Raw genomic sequence first — 6,502 nt, forward strand, 5'->3', positions numbered from 1 at the left:
TTGAGTTGAATGCCTTTGGGGTAGAGTCTTACAGGTCTGGGAGAGGGGAAATGGGGGAAAACGACATGTTGCGATCATGCGATGGTAAACAGAAGAAGACAATGAAGTTCCGAAACTTGTCTATTCTAGTCCCTAGGATTAGTCATAATGACAGAATCTACCCTAAGTTCAACTTAATTTAACTAACGTGGTTTCTGAAAATAGCAATTTGCACCCTAGACAAGCAAGTATACATTTAACCAAAATAATCTAATTTATTTTATTACTTACTAATTATTATTATTATTATTATTATTATTATTATTATTATTATTATTATTATATCATTATTATTATTATTTATCCGAATACGTAATTACTCCCATGACCCCTTTTAGCCCTCTTCATCATTTTCTATCATTTTCTTTTTGTTTTATAAAAGTTGTCAGAGGCTCTCCCTCTCCCAAAAAAAATAAAGCACAAAATATATTAATAAGTCACTAGTAAATACTTACAATAACATATTTTCGTTTTATGTAGACATTATATGTCTTTTATACCTAGATTTACTTATAGACGCACATAATAATTGTAACCATAACCAAATGCTACTTACATTCACAATATTTGTTTTTTTAAAGTCAATTCATCATATTGTGACACACATAATACAAGACACATAACCATATACCACTAAAAGTAACTTGTTTTCTTGCTTTTACTAAGTCACTAGTAACCACCACCTATGGACACACAAATATTTAATGTGACCATATGTATCACCTTTTAGCTACATTGACTTTCATATGTCTAAAAGGACACCATGATATAGAAACATATAAAATTTTCTCATCTCACCGTATATTTATCTATTGTCTCATATATAAAATAAATCATAATGCTAATCAGTATTCGAAGCTGATGGTGATATTTGGTCACAACATTCGAGTGTGGCTAATATTTGTCACATTTGGTATAATTAAGTGTAGTTAAAGTTTTGATTACTTGTACAATGGCAACAGAAACTAATTTAAATGTATCCAAAAGCAGTCACTGGATTTTTTTAGTGACATTTGACCACACTTTTAATAAAATGTGTCATAGGCCGTTTTTTGAAAAATTTTGTTTGAAATTTTATGGTGTTACCGCTGCATCTTGGATTCTCCAATTTTTGACTGCCTTCTTTCCCCCAGAATCGATGTTTCAACAACACCCATGGAGGCGGCAGTGAGGCGGCAAAACAAAATGAAGGCTCAACGATGTCCAGACCCAACCATATTCGAGGTTTTTCTTCAGTTGTTGGGAAGGAGTCGACCTGAACCATCCATCAGTTCCTGCTTGCTTAAGTGACAATGCTGATGAACACTATTTTCACACACACACACACACACACCCACTCTTGATAGATTCCAGCGTCTCTCTCTCTCTCTCTCTCTCTCTCTCTCTCTCTCTCTCTCTCTTTCTCACCATAAACCCAAAGTCTCTAATGCTAGGATATTTATATCGATAATTTTGGTTGAGTTGAATGCCTTTCGGGTAGAGTCCTTACATGTCCAAGAGAGGGGAAATGGGGGAAAACGACATGTTGTGCTCCTGGGATGGTAAACAGAAGAAGACAATGAAGTTCCAAAACTTGTCAATTCTTGTCCCTGTGATTAGTCATAATGACAAAATCTACCCTAAGTTCAACTTAATTTAACTAAAGTGGTTTCTCAAAATAGCAATTTGCACCCTAGACATGCAAGTATACATTTAATCAAAATAATCTAATTTATTTTATTAATTACTAATTATTATTATTATTATTATTGTTATTATTATTATTATTATTATTATTATTATTATTATTATTATTTATCGGAATACATAATTACTCCCATGACCCCTTTTAGCCCTCTTCATCATTTTCAATCATTTTCTTTTTGCATTATAAAAGTTGTGAGGGGGTCTCTGTCTCCCAAAAAAAATAAAAAAATAAAGCACAAAATATATTAATAAGTCACTAGTAATTACTTACAGCAACATATTTTCATTTTATGTAGACATTATATGTCTTTTATGCCTAGATTTACTTATAGACACACATAATAATTGTAACCATAACCAAATGCTACTTACACTCACAATATTTGTTTTTTAAAGTGAATTCATCATATTGTGACACACATAATAAAAGACACATAACCATATACCACTCAAAGTAACTTGTTTTCTTGCTTTTACTAAGCCACTAGTAAACACCACTTATGGACACACAAATATTTAATGTGATCATATGTATCAACTTTTAGCTACATTGACTTTCATATGTCTAAAACGACACCATGATATAGAAACATATAAACTTGTCTCATGTCACTGCATATTTATCTATTGTCTCATATAAAAAATGTATCATAATGCTTATCAGTATTCCAAGCTGATGGTGATATCTGGTCACAACATTCGAGTGTGGCTAATAATTGTCACATTTGGTATCATTAAGTGTGGTTAAAGGTTTGATTATTTTTACAATGGCCATAGAAACTAATTTAAATGTATCCAAAAGCAGTCACTGGATTTTTTATTGACATTTGGCCACACTTTTAATAAATGTGTCGTAGGCCGTTTTGTACTAGTGTAGCTAGCATGTTGTGAGCATACAAATAACTCTTGTAACCTCTCATGAAGACTAACACCTTATATATAGACACAAGGTGTACGTACATCTAAATATAAAATAACATGTGGACTAAAACAGTTAAGCATAACAAATATCTTAGACTAACATATGCCATAAGCTATCTATACCACGTGAAACAGACAGAAGAGATTAATAAGCATAATTTAGCATATACTTTAGTAGAGACATCATTTCAAATAGTCTCATTCACTTTGGATGTTCCAACTTTGGATATTATCATCTACTGACACCTCACAATAAAAACTATTAGCCAACATTCTCCTCATTTGTGAAGATTCATCCATCTTCGAAGTCATCTATATATATATATATATATATATATATATATATATATATATATATATATATGGGAAAAGTGAATATACCCTTAAGGGTATATAGGCTTAGGTACCCGAACACACCATAATACGTCGTTTTGTTTGATATATTCATTATAATATTCATAAACTTCAATCTTAAGTTGATTTACTTTCAAGATATTCGAAATTTCCGTATAATCTTTCTCTTACATCACATCTTTTTGCCGAACACTTATTAGGCTATATATATTGTAGATGAAAATGAATATTATGTAAGAGAAAGATAAATGTGTAATTTATAAAAATCTTGGAAGTAAATCAAGTTAGAAGTTAAATTATAAGAACATTAGACAATTAGAATGTATTATATGATACAAAACAACGTATTATGGTAAGTTTGGGTACTTAAGCTTATATACCCTTAAGGGTGTATATATATATATATATATATATATATATATATATATATATATATATATATATATATATATATATATGTGTGTGTGTGTGTGTGTGTGTGTGTGTGTGTGTGTGTGTAATATTGAGCAGAGCCTTCTAAACTTCCAATCACCATGAGAGCAATTCTCAAATCTCCTCTTGTCTGGATTCGAAATAAGGCTGCAAAAAAATGTCTGAATCAACAGATTTTGAATATGAGTGGATTGAAATATTTCATAGCAATCGATATAAAAAAATAATCACTTTTGAATTCCCTTCATCTTCCTTCCAAGATATACAATCCCCCATGGATCTTTGACAATTTCACCAAATTTTATACTTCTTTATATCCTTCAATACAATACAAGGATTCTCGACTGTCTTTCCAAAGACTTCCGCAATCTAAGAAAAGTAATACTCCATGAATCCTCTCATATACAGATATCCAATATTGTAGACATTTTGATTTCTTCAAAAAAAAAACCAACACAAGCTCAAAAAGTCATTTACATTCACTAATAGAAAATCAACAATGATGAAATCATAAACTTCATTATCTCCCCTCATAATTTTATTCTGATTGTTAGGCAAAATCCCTTCAAATATACATCGTTGGTGATATTAAGAATTTTGATAATCTTATTTGAAAACCATATTTCTTCTTTTGGTTTACCAAGAATGGCATGAAATCAGATCTTGAACTGTTTAAACTTTTCATAGTTTGTGTAATCGTTTCCGTTTAATAAATTTGAAATGGGCTTGGAAAATAATAACAAGTAATTAAATTACTAAACACTAAATTTTTAGGTTTGGCAAGTAACTATTTAAATAAAAGGCAATATACATATGTAAAGGGGTTAAAGTGATAATAATAATAATAATAATAATAATAATAATAATAATAATAATAATAGAAATTTATACGTCCAAGGGGTGTTATGCAATTTTTGGAAATCAATTTTGCAAGAGAAATAAGGCCTAGGCTTTTATTATGCTTGCCTGCCAAAATCCTAGGAACCATTTCTGCCAACATTCCAATTATGGTTTGTTTCTTTCCCCTATAAACCACACAACCTTAATGTAACATTTGTTTAATTTTGAGAAAATTATAATCCATAATGTAGCAATAGTGTAAAATATACAAGTGTGTGTTTAAAAGTTAAGAAATGTTATTATAAAAGTTTTAGGCCAGAAAGTGTATTTTGGTCATGTTGCGTAATTATGAGTTTGATAGATTTCCTCATGTCATAATTGAGAAATAACCTAACTTGGGAGTGTAACCAAATTAATAAGTTCTAATTTTAAATGACCTAACGTAATAAGGAATGGGATATGGCAGACAAGTTTAAAATAAAAAAAAAATATGATAGTGAATGAGTACAGTAACCACAACGTGGTAAGAGTAGTGCCATGATGTGGTACTAAAGCACTAATTTGGTTGACATAAAATGAATAGTGAGGGCAATGTACTTTGAAGCACCACGAAGTGGTGAAGATTAGACTGACCACGACGTGGTTGAAAGTAGCTAGGATGTTATATTCTTTTGTGACGAATCTTTTAGTGACGGAACAAAAATGTCATAAAAAATGGGAAAACGATGACGTGGGGAGCTGGTGCTGCGGCGACGTGGCAATGCTCTTTAGCAAAAAAAAAAAAAAATAAGATAAAAAGAAACGGGAGTTCTTTTATCCCTCATTTTATACACATTCTTTTTTCAGAGCGGAGAAAGTCTAAGAAAAGGGGATTTCGATATGATTTTTAAGAAGAAAGAAGGAGAGATTAAGAAGGAGCAAGCAAAGTATTGTTTACTACTTCTAGAATCAAGCGTAAGTTTTTTATGCTAACCAATTTATGAATTAAGGCAAATACGAGTTTAGCGTTTAATAACCCTAATCATAACAATTGAATTCTATATTAAAATTTTGATGAGTAGTAGAAAATAGAAGTGGTAATTACTTGATTCTAAGTGTGTAGAGTAATAACAAGAATTAATTTTGTGTGATTGGGGATGAATTTCTGACCCTAGAAATTGAAGTTCGTGATTTTGCCGAATTGAGTTCATAATGTGTCTATTAAAGATATAAAGATGATCAATTCTAAGTACATGAATAAATTGAGTATTTGATATTTTGCTACACATAATTGAGTATTGTGGAGCTATGTTGTAGTGTTATTGATTATGAACGCGTCATAACATGTAAGAGTTGTATTATTGACTAGGTTTGGGTGAAACAAAACTTGGAACGAGATCTCGTAGAATTGGAAAAAGATATTATCAACCTAATCAAGGTGAGTAGTTTAACTTTAACTCACACTATGTATTGTGTTGTATTGTTTAGAGCTATATATCTATATTTACGTTCCTATATGTCGTTACATGAATATAACAAAATGAGTATTTTAGCATGACTTATAATGGGTATAAGTCTGGTAAGTTAAAAGTATGCCAAGAGAAGGGTGCATGTGTTGTTGTAGCTATATATGAGTATTATGAAAATTTTCATATAATATGCAAGCCTCCTAATGAGTTATATGTTGGCATTATTTTGGAGAACATTAAGTTAAAAATGACGAATATGATTATATGATAACGATGTATTATGATGTGATAACGTATGGTTAAATTACTCATGAAGTATATTCTTATTTTGTGAATGTGATTGTGGATAACAGGAAACGTAAACCAAGGCAAGGGAAACGGAATAATTGAAAATTAGGAGTCAGTTTATATATAATTATTATCTTTTGTATAAAACTTCATGTGTCAAGACACCAGATAGATCTTGGTGTAGTTTTAATGTGTTTGTATGTATTTCCTTTTGTCTGTAGATAGTTAACTAATCACGGTGGTTTGATGAATCATATTTCTAAAAATTTGGGTGTATTTTGCTTATAAAATTTGAGAAAAAATCTATTTTGCTGCACTTAATTCCAGCATCTTTCTTGTTTTTGAACAGTTGAATCAAGATTTCCTTGAATGAGAAATGATCCCTGCCCATTTTAGCCATTTATATACTAGCATTTTAAGGCATTAAGGTTTGGGATATGAGAGAGAGAGAGAGAGAGAGAGAGAGAGAGAGAGAGAGAGAGAGAGAGAGAGAG

The 6,502-nt window shown here is 30.7% G+C and overlaps 1 long non-coding RNA gene across 1 annotated transcript; it reads left to right on the forward strand.

The window, feature by feature from the left end:
* Positions 1–5,106: 5,106 nt before the first annotated feature.
* On the forward strand, positions 5,107–6,274 carry LOC111882740 (uncharacterized). The gene is made up of 3 exons (XR_002847225.2): positions 5,107–5,226; positions 5,621–5,689; positions 6,074–6,274. It is a non-coding gene; the product is annotated as an uncharacterized LOC111882740 (long non-coding RNA).
* The last annotated feature ends 228 nt before the right edge of the window (positions 6,275–6,502 follow it).

Source organism: Lactuca sativa, chromosome 9, assembly GCF_002870075.4.
Source record: "Lactuca sativa cultivar Salinas chromosome 9, Lsat_Salinas_v11, whole genome shotgun sequence".
NCBI classification, from domain to species: Eukaryota; Viridiplantae; Streptophyta; class Magnoliopsida; order Asterales; family Asteraceae; genus Lactuca; species Lactuca sativa.